Raw genomic sequence first — 6,196 nt, 5'->3', positions numbered from 1 at the left:
GTGTGACAAGCTCAGCTCCATTGTCCATGTGTAATGGGGAGGGGGGAAGGACAGCCCTTAGAAGCAGACAGGCACGTAAAGCTTAATCTGGCCTGCTATTTAATTCTTCGTGGGAAGAGCAGAGAGGGATGGGGGGCATAGCCCATTGAAGTAGGCAGGCAATGGAAAGATCAAGCCTGCCTGCTATCTAGTTCACAACGCCATGCGATGCTATGCGAGGGAGGGGGAACTCTTTGAAGCAAACGGCAAGCTGAATCCTCCCAGTTTTTGACATAGTCCTTTTGACAGATTGAGAAGCTGCAGTCGGGCTGCTAGACAGTCGGGCTGCTAGACAGTCGGGTTCAGGATCTTCAGTAGGATTTATGTAGAGAAACAGGACTTTTAGGAAAAAACAGTCAACATGACCTATAAATAGGTTTGGAAGTAGGTTCATATTTTTAAAAGTTATTTTTTGGTGTCAGTATCACTTTAAGGGGCTTTTATACCTGGGTGGTGTAGTTCTCCTTTAAGGAAAATTTACACTATTTATTAGAACAGTTTATATTCCGTTTCATTTGCTTTAAAGGAAAAGGAAAGGTAAAAACTAAGAAAGCTTTAGCAGAAAGGTCTATGTAAATACCCTAAGCACTCACAGAAACGCTGCACTGAATCCTCCACAGGATTTCTTGTCTCCTTTTTGTAAACATGTTCTTGGGTATCTGACTTTCTCTCTCAGAAAAATCCTTCATTCCAGGGGCCAGAATCTGTGCAGCTCTCTTTTTTCCCTTCTTCTGCTCCCCCCTCCCATAAGAATTCATAAAACTCACCCCCCCCCCCCCACTTAGGAATGTGTAATCTGAGCTATAAGATTATAGCTGCAAGAAGGAAGCTGTGAAGACCAAGTTGCTGTCTTAAAAAAACACAGAAAGCTTCTAGGGCTCTTTACTCAAGAATGAGTATAAATAAATACAGTGTTTTAGGTGGCACTAATGTGGCAAATCTATTGGCAGTAAAATGCCAAAATTACTTTTCTCCTCCTTTTAATAGGCCTAAAATTTCAGAGTGTTTTTTATTGTGTAGACTATAGGATTGTAAGTTTCTGTGTATTTGTTGCTTTTTCTTAAGAGCTAAAGTACAAGGGAGATTTTGTAGGATCCCATCCTTCAAGTTGGATGTAGTTGTGTGGGTCAAAACAATGGGACTGATAATAAAATCTGTATAAACTACATGGAAGATTTGCCATCTGACACAACGCACTTGTCGGAAGGGAACACTACATGCAACACAATGAAATCTGATGGTGTCTTAAAGACTTTTTTCTCTCGTTCAAATACATTGACTGCTGGATGTAATGAACAAAACTCCCCAACCGGCTTTATCTGACCCTACTTACATTACAGCAATTGAGTTCAGATTTTGTAGCATTCCAAAAAAATCTTGTGCTGTTTCATGACAAGAATTGGTGGTTCTCTGCTGCCATACTCATATGAGCCAAAACCTGGAGACAGCATCAGTAAAACATCTAGAAGTTATTAATAGGTGATTGGTCTAACTGCAAGGCAAGTATAGCTTTTCTCCTCTACAGGTATACAGTGGTGTGAAAAACTATTTGCCCCCTTCCTGATTTCTTATTCTTTTGCATGTTTGTCACACAAAATGTTTCTGATCATCAAACACATTTAACTATTAGTCAAAGATAACACAAGTAAACACAAAATGCAGTTTTTAAATGAGGGTTTTTATTATTTAGGGAGAAAAAAAATCCAAACCTACATGGCCCTGTGTGAAAAAGTAATTGCCCCCTGAACCTAATAACTGCTGGGCCACCCTTAGCAGCAATAACTGCAATCAAGCGTTTGCGATAACTTGCAACGAGTCTTTTACAGCGCTCTGGAGGAATTTTGGCCCACTCATCTTTGGCGAATTGTTGTAATTCAGCTTTATTTGAGGGTTTTCTAGCATGAACCGCCTTTTTAAGGTCATGCCACAACATCTCAATAGGATTTACGTCAGGACTTTGACTAGGCCACTCCAAAGTCTTCATTTTGTTTTTCTTCAGCCATTCAGAGGTGGATTTGCTGGTGTGTTTTGGGTCATTGTCCTGCTGCAGCACCCAAGATCGCTTCAGCTTGAGTTGACGAACAGATGGCCGGACATTCTCAGGATTCTTCAGGATTTTTTGGTAGACAGTAGAATTCATGGTTCCATCTATCACAGCAAGCCTTCCAGGTCCTGAAGTAGCAAAACAACCCCAGACCATCACACTACCACCACCATATTTTACTGTTGGTATGATGTTCTTTTTCTGAAATGCTGTGTTACTTTTACACCAGATGTAACGGGACACGCACCTTCCAAAAAGTTCAACTTTTGTCTCGTCGGTCCACAAGGTATTTTCCCAAAAGTCTTGGCAATCATTGAGATGTTTTTTAGCAAAATTGAGACGAGCCTTAATGTTCTTTTTGCTTAAAAGTGGTTTGCACCTTGGAAATCTGCCATGCAGGCCGTTTTTGCCCAGTCTCTTTCTTATGGTGGAGTCGTGAACACTGACCTTAATTGAGGCAAGTGAGGCCTGCAGTTCTTTAGATGTTGTCCTCTCGGATGAGTTGTCTCTGCGCTCTTGGGGTAATTTTGGTCAGCCGGCCACTCCTGGGAAGGTTCACCACTGTTCCATGTTTTTGCCATTTGTGGATAATGGCTCTCACTGTGGTTCGCTGGAGTCCCAAAGCTTTAGAAATGGCTTTATAACCTTTACCAGACTGATAGATCTCAATTACTTTTGTTCTCATTTGTTCCTCAATTTCTTTGGATCTTGGCATGATGTCTAGCTTTTGAGGTGCTTTTGGTCTACTTCTCTGTGTCAGGTAGCTCCTATTTAAGGGATTTCTTGATTGAAACAGGTGTGGCAGTAATCAGGCCTGGGGGTGACTACAGAAATTGAACTCAGGTGTGATAAACCACAGTTAAGTTATTTTTTAACAAGGGGGGCAATCACTTTTTCACACAGGGCCATGTAGATTTGGAGGTTTTTTTCTCCCTTAATAACGTAAACCTTCATTTAAAAACTGCATTTTGTGTTCAATTATGTTATCTTTGACTAATAGTTAACGGTTTTTGATGAGCAGAAACATTTAAGTGTGACAAACATGCAAAACAATAAGAAATCAGGAAGGGGGCAAATAGTTTTTCACACCACTGTACATGCTGTCATCCTTTCTTATCAGTTTATATTTACGTTGCATTATATAGATAGTTAACAGAATGTGTAGAGTAGCAGGTTTCTTACCTCTGGACAAGAGCTTGTTGCAAGCATGGCCTTAGCCGCAGGCTGATGCCACATGGGCGTATTCTCAGCAAGCCGAAAAAACGATTGCCGGGAATACGCCCCACTTCACTAGATTTACCCTACCTTGTGCCTGCACCCGAATGAATGAAATACGCTCGGGTGCAGGCACATGTAGCTGATATCCACCAAAAAACGCAAGACTTCCTATCTTCAACGGATATTGACTACATGTGCCTGCACCCAAGCGTATTTCATTTCACGCCATACGCTCAGTGTGGCATCAGCCTAAAGTTGTCCTATTGTGTTGGCAGTGCTGAAATAGTTTAAGTATAAGCCTGTGTGTATTCCATGGTACTGATCATCTGTTTGTCAGTAATTCATAATTGTATGAAATAGTCTCATTGCTGTTTGGGGTGAATGACCAGTTTATCTCTGCTTTTGGTTGAATGAAAGAAATGTGACTATTTATTCTGCTGTGGCAAGGTGTAGTAATATGAGAGCATCCTTTTGTATTTTGAAAAGTAAGACTTTTTTCTTGCTGTGTGCAAGTGTGCCTTACAATGCTACTGGCTTTCCCTGTTAAATGACATGCTATAGCAGTCTTTTAAAGCAATATGAATTGATATTTTGCACATTCACTGAGCCAGTAAGAGAAAACACCCCTTCTACTTTGCTCACAGATTCTGAAAAAGGAAGAGAAAAAAAATCCCACACCCCACCCCACTGATGCTGCAACCCTGGGCAGCCACCCACAGGTTCTTCTATAAATAAAATACCTCTCTGAGTGTGTCTAAGCGAATCTGGGCCTCAAGTTGCCCTTCAATGACAAGTTTACATGTTCAGTCAGTGACTACATACTGTTTGGCAATATTAATACAATATTACCTTATTCCTACTGCATTACTAAAAAGAGATACCTAGTGCTTCCCTGCTTCAGTGTAAGCAATAGAATTTAGGTTCAAGCAGCCTTACAATAATGAATAATTGAAAGAACTGAAAAAACTTCTGAATAAGCCTAATATGGAAAAACAACGCATTTGTTTAACATAGAACACCTACTTTCAGTAATGTTAACTAGAAATGCATATTGTTTTGTACATGGAGCTGCTGCTCACATGGAAATGTGCTGTTTGATCAAAATTCTGCACTTAGTGCTTTAGAGACTTATAAGCAGCTATTGTTCTTATTTCTAAACATATGTGAATGTGTATAAGTTGCTTACTATACATTGATTTTTACTGTGTAAAACAATACAATTTTAGAAATAAAACTTACAGAACAACTGTGTTGTCATTTCTGTTACAGTTTAGGAAGCAGAGGACTATAAAATCTAGGGTTTCAAAGGAAGGTGTGACAGAGCTGCACCACAAGAAGCTATGACAGACTAGTTTTGTTAAGTCACTTTTACAAGCCAGGTTTAGCATGGATAGAATTTAAGCAAATAGCATTTAAATAATTTACTTTGCATATTTTAACATTTCCTCCAATGAGTAGGAAAGGAATACGAAAATGTAGACAAAGTGATAACATTTATTGGTTAACTTAGTAGATTTAAGCTGGCCATACACGTGGCGATCTGACGATGTTTCGTACGACCATCGGTCGCACGAAACATCGTCAGATCCGCCACACACCATTCAGGGCTGAATCGGCAGGTAAGGAGGTAGAAACAATAGGATTTCTACCTCCTTCTGCCGATTCAGATCTGAAGGGAGAATTTTGGTCAGGCGCCTTCTATGGCGCCCGATCAAAATTCTCAAACTGGTCCGATCGGCGAGTCGGACGATATCAGCAGCTTCCTGCGATATCGGTCGACTCGCCGATATACCATACACGTACCGATTATCGTACGAAACGAGGTTTCGTACGATAATATGTGTATGGCCACCTTTAGTAACAAAATGTAAATATAATGATCGTAGATAGTAGAGCTTTATAATGCAAACTGTGAATTAACAAATGGGTTAATTCTGCCTGCTGGATGTAGCCAGAAAAAAGCAAATCTATAAAGCCCCTCTCCTCCTCCTAGCCCTGGACTTTTTATAAAGTTTCTTTGAGTACAAAGGGAAAGATTAGGGTGGGCATGCATGATAGCATGTAAAAGAAAATCTCAGTGGCAATAATTTCTCTTTTTCTGGCCATCCCAGGCAGCATGAAACGAACAGATCAATATCAAAGCAATCCCAGAGCGTGGGAATAAGAATAAAACAACATTATCTGAATGCAAACATGTATTTACATATAGACTACTCTATGATCCGCCTTTCTGAAACCTGAATCTGCTGCAGTTCTAACATCTAACCTATAATACCTAATAAAGGTGTTGACCTGACTGCACCTTTGCATATCTCCTCTGGTGATGCTCCCACTTCTGCTGCTTAAGTAGTCTGGTTGAATGTGCCCTTATAAATTCTTGCGCCACTTCCCCTGCTCCTCGTATGTCTTCCTGATTGCAGTAACTATCCCTATTCTTAATGTAGACGATGTTCTCTCAATATACACTTGCAGACAACACCTGATGTATAGTGGCTGGCCATCTTCCTCTTGCTGTTTTGTCCTAAGAGTGGGCAAGATATAGGCTCATTTATGTGGAAAGATGAAACTACTTTAGGAAAGGAATTCTGGAACTAAGATAAACAGAATCAACATGAAAAACAGCCTGGATTTCACTAACCGTTCTGAAAGTTGAAGTCAGTGGAATTAGAAGACTCGTCTTTAGTGTCAAATTCCATAGAGAGATCTGTTTTATGGGATCAAATGGTGAACCTGCTAGGGCCTTCAACACTATTCCAAGGTGTATATAAGGCTCAACTCAAGGATAAATTCTCAATACTGCTTTGAAAACCACTGCCAGCAAAGGATGTTGCGCCAACCTCCTGTGTAAAATATCTGAATGGGCCGAAAGCCGTACCCTCAAATTACTGTAACTAA

Source organism: Xenopus tropicalis, chromosome 2 (genome assembly GCF_000004195.4).
Source record: "Xenopus tropicalis strain Nigerian chromosome 2, UCB_Xtro_10.0, whole genome shotgun sequence".
In the NCBI taxonomy this organism is placed as follows: Eukaryota; Metazoa; Chordata; class Amphibia; order Anura; family Pipidae; genus Xenopus; species Xenopus tropicalis.
This window is presented reverse-complemented; position numbering follows the sequence as displayed.